At 59.7% G+C, this 4,761-nt stretch overlaps 1 protein-coding gene across 1 annotated transcript in view; it reads right to left on the bottom strand.

Annotated features, from left to right (window-relative positions):
• The window catches only part of SHANK2 (SH3 and multiple ankyrin repeat domains 2), a gene marked incomplete at its 5' end in the record, with an annotated part of 263,327 nt that overhangs the window by 6,340 nt on the left and 252,226 nt on the right, over positions 1-4,761 (bottom strand).

Here is a 4,761-nt window from a genome sequence, read left to right as displayed (position 1 = left end):
TTGCGGGTTCAATCCTTGCCAGAGCAGTGGCAATCTAGGAGCCCCGCCGTCCCTAGTGGGGGGTCCCCATGTCCTTCCTGCTGTGGCTGGGCGGGGGGAGTCCAGGGTCTGGAGTGGGGGTGCCTCATCCTTGAGGCTCTACCTGTACTGGCCCCGAGGGGGTGGCCAGCCTCCGGGCTCCGTTCACGCTCTCCCCTGCTGCCCCCGAACTGAAGGCGTACCCACGCCGCCACTCTGAGAAAGCTGCAGCCCCTGGGGAGGCGGCGAGAGTAGCTGTGTGCTTTTCTTGCCTTTTGGGCTCATTCATGGGAATGTGGATGGACCACTCGCCCCCTTCCGGAAGGATCCTTGGGATCTCCAGACCCTGGCTCGGCCAAACACCAGTGTGGGCATGTTCTGAGCCTTGAGTCTCTGTGTGTGAGATGGGGTCCCCTCCCTCCCAGCTGGTGAGAGAGGGGGGCATGCCCGGGAGCGCGGGGAGAGTGGCTCAGGTGCTGACGTGCTGGGCTCTGAAAACAGACAAGGATGGATGCCGGGGCGGCCTCTATAAATGGAGGAGGGAGCTGGACATGAGGGCGTGGGGCTTGGTCTGCTTGCACTTTTCTCTGAGTGGGGTACGGCCACCTGTCGCTGCCTCGGGGCACTTCCCCATGTGGTGGCCGCTGTCGTTGCTTCAAGCATGGAATGCTGGAGCAGCAGATGTCGAGGGACCTCCCCCACCCACAGAATATCCACATGCAGCTTCCTGGAGGGCCAGGTGCCCCACGTGGGGCCTATTACAAATAGGAGACCTTGGTCGAGAACGCCCGGGGCTGTGGGTGCTGGTTACTGGGGTGCCGATTACAGCGGCAGGTAAAGACAGCTCACCCGCTACTGCCAGGCTCGGTCACCCAGCCTCGGTCACCAGGAAGGAGCCCTGCTGCCGTCCGGGCTCCCCACGAGGGGACAGGGAGCCAGCACCTGTCCTCTCTAGATCCAGCTTCTCGAGGGAGGGCTCAGCCGTGGACGCAGCAAGGATTTAGGGAGAAACTTGCAAACTTGGGTGCCCAAGTGGGATGGGAAGAGCCCACCCCCATTCTAGCCCGGGCTGTAGCTGATGCTGTGCAGTGCCCTTTGGCGTGGCCTCGGCCTGCCCCCAGCGGCGGGGCTCAGTGGCGAGGCAGACTCATTCCTTCTGCTTTGATGACAGCAATTACGCCAAGATGGGTGAAGTGGAACCTTGAGTAAATGCAAGGTCACTCTACCCAGGGGTGACCCAAGGTGTTAATTAGGGCCAAGGACCTGTAGGGGAAGAGACCGGTGTTTTGGAAAGTGGGCGAGCCTCCCACAAGACCACCCTCGCTCAGGTGCCACCTTGCGCTGATGGTCGAGGGTGCTTTCCCGGAAGGTGACGCCACATGGTGACAGCACCCAGGACCCCGACTCCGGGTGGCCCCAGCACAGCATGTACAGTGGCGGTTAGTCCCCATGCCCGAGCCCTATGGTGGGGGGGGCATCTCTGAGCCAGAGGCCGGCAACCAGCACCACTCCCCCACTGCAAATAACTGTTCTCACGTAGCTGGGAGGGTTCGTTTTTAAAGGAAAGCTGTGTTTGGTGTCACAGGCACAGAGAAGGCCCTCCCCCCCCAACACGGGTGGGAGGCAGGGAGGGACAGCAGCACACACCAGAGATGGAAGCATTTTTGCACGTGGCACTTACTTCTGTTCAGCATGACCCTCTTCTGTTAACACCCGTCACGAGAGCACATGAAAATGACAGAATGGGATGGCTTGAGACAACACTGTAAAATTAATTAAAATTAAAACAAAGAAGCTTCTCTTGATGGGTGGAATGAAAGCAGTGGTACAGATGCTGGCCAAGAATCTACTGCTGCTCATCCCTTTTTGGCCAAGGAGGCAGGCAGAGCGGGCAGTCCACACGGCAGCCCAGAATAGAGGGTGAACACGGCCCCACTCTTTTGGTTAGAATGGGCGATCCACAACCCTGCCGTCTGAGGCTTGGGGTAATGTAAATATAGAGAAGAAGATTATCCAGGGAAAGCCTGTTAAGAAAGAGACAGCACAGGGAGCGCCTGGGTGGCTCCGTCAGCTGAGCCTCCGACTCTTGGTTTGGGCTCAGGTCATGATCTGCCGGTTGGAGAGTTGGAGCCCCGAGTCGGGCTCTGCACTGGCAGTGTAAATGAAAGCCAAGTCAGCATTCCCGCGGGGGAGGGCGCTCCTTGGGTCCCCGTGCTTTACTGTGAGTCTACACCGTAGGAGATGAGAGCCGGGCAGCTGATAATGGGGGGACGTCAGATCTGTTGCCCCCGCCGTGGAACGTCTCCGTGGAAAGAGTAACTGGGAGAGTCTGTGAGGCAGAGTGGAGGCCCGCCCTGGGCGGGCGCCTCCTGCCCTCCTTCTTGGTAGCTCTGTTACTCTCGGTTCAGCACGCTGACATTCAGTGGATCCTCCCGGTTGCAGAGATCATTACGTTGCTAAGCAACCACTGGGTTCCCGGGTGCAACACGCAGGAATCTGTTGCCCTGATTTGGAACACAGACACACGCACACGCACACACCCTCTCTTGGGTCAGCACTCCCTCTGCTGCCTTTTAGATCAAATCCATATGGAAACAGAATGAAAGCAAGAAACGAGAGCTCACTGCCACACCCAGAGACGCGCTGTTGTGTCACCAGTCAGTACCGGTTAACCCAGGTGGGGGAAGGCAGGTTCAAGTGGCGTTTTTACTGTGTTTACAAATTCCGTCTGGCTCTAGAACAGCCACCACTGACTGGGCCAGAGGCCGCTCAGCAACAAAGGCTCACTGTGTCCACTGTCCTGCACACAAGCTGGTGCAGGGGCTCTGAACCCCTTTGGCAGCAGATTGTCTCTTATCAAGTGGCTGTCTGTATGGCATCTCGACAGGCCAGGCAGCGTGTTACAAAGATGGGGGACGGGGATGAGAATTGAGTCATGACCAGTCTGCCCAAGGCCCATTGCTGCCATCAGGGTCTCTCCCTGACTCCACGCCTGGGGCCTGTTGCTGCCTCTGATGCCCCGTCCTCACAGCCACCCTGCGCCCTGAGTACGGTGAGGGCCCCGGCCCCCAGTTGGTGTAAAGTATCAGTGCTGCCCCGATGGCGGGGGACACTGCTAAGCTCGTTTCCCGTCGGCACATTCAGTGACGTGACCAAGGTTACGAGAGCCAGACTGGGTGTGTGAGTGGGTCTAGGTCCTCTGCCAGAATGTGCACGTCCGAGCAGGTCAGGAAGGCACCCAGGTTTCAGGGAGAAGCATTCACCCCCTGATGCGCTCCTGCGGACTGATCCTACGGTCCAGACCGGAAAGAGAGAACCTGAGAACCAGACTTGTGGTGGGCGGTCGGGTGGGCAAGGGGGAACCTGCAGCTGGGCGGGAGAACCCTCTTCCAATACGAGAAAACACAGTGAAAGCAAGTTTCACGAGCCCCTGTAAAGTAGCTCTCACCTAATTATACTGACATCCCCTTAACATTTCAATTGGGGGCCGTGAAATGATAAAGCCGGCATGACGGTGCCAAGGTCGTGAAGATGCCATTAAGCAGCTTCTGTTATTGAGCCAGTTTTGAAGTCTGTGCTCTGGGACCAGCTGGGCACAGATAATTTTTTTACAACCCAAATTGATTTATTTTAAAACCAGGAGGCTCTCAGGATTATACTGCAGAGCTGCTGTAGAGCTGGAGGCAGGGGTGAGGCGAGGGCAGATGCAGGGGGGCAGCTGTGCGGGGGCCTTGGAAGGGCATCTGGAAGCTTGAGATCGACTTTCCCAGGGAACTGGGCCCTGCCCACACCTCCAAGAAGCCTGGACCCCCATGCCCAGGGCCTCCGGAGGATGACTCCCCCACCCCCCCCATGAGCCCATCTGTGTGTCTGGGAGGGGGTGCCTGGCCCATGTTACCTCCGGGCCCCCTCGAGAAGGGTGGGTGATCTGGAGGGGCCTTGGGACCCAGCTGAGGCCGGGCCCTCTGGACGGGGAGCCAAAGGGGGTCCCCCACAAGCTTATGCTGCCCTTGTTCCTCCCGGCACACCAAGGGTCACACTGAGGGTCACAAGGAGACTGACTTTCCGGGGCTCTAGGGACTCTGGGCAAAGAGCAGCTTGCAAATCTTGCTTTAAAAACCACATCTGGGCCTCCAGTCAAAGCGTGTAGGTCAGGCCAACGGAGCTGCTGTTCTGTGTTCCTGGGCACTTGGTCTTCGAACCTGCCCCCTCGTCTGCAGGTGCGGGACTGTGGGCCTCTGCTCGCGCACCCACAGCCGCCTGGCCAGACGGATGCCGGGCACCCTCACGGCACGGCGGTGAGGCCAGGCTCTGCCTGGTGCACACCTGGGAAGGCTGCCGTCGCTCAGACCGCAGTCCCGCCGTCCCCCACGGCCCCCAGTCCTCCCCGGCCGGGGGCCTCCGTTTCTTCCACGTGGAAGGCACTCTCTGGCCTCTGTGCTCACTGTCCCCCGTGCCTGGGGGGCTCCGCTCCTGGGTTTCCTCGCAAGCTGGCTCCTTTCCGTATTTCAGGTCCTTCAAAGGTCCCTTCCTCGAGGACGGTCACCTCCCTCCTGCCCACGTGCGCTCTGTTGTGAGCACACTTGGTTCCTGGAGCACTCGCTGTGCTCTGGTTTTGTCTCATCACGTGCTGTCCGCCTTCCCTCGCCAGAGGGGCCTGGGACATCTTCCGGTTCGGGGGTGAGGCCCGGGCCTCAGGAGAGACGCCCACTACCTGCATCTGCCGCCCAGCGTCCGACGCCA

Source organism: Crocuta crocuta, unplaced genomic scaffold (assembly GCF_008692635.1).
Source record: "Crocuta crocuta isolate KB4526 unplaced genomic scaffold, BGI_CrCroc_1.0 scaffold636, whole genome shotgun sequence".
Taxonomy (NCBI): domain Eukaryota; kingdom Metazoa; phylum Chordata; class Mammalia; order Carnivora; family Hyaenidae; genus Crocuta; species Crocuta crocuta.
Note: the sequence above shows the minus strand (reverse complement) of the source record. Positions and strands in the feature narration are given on the sequence as shown.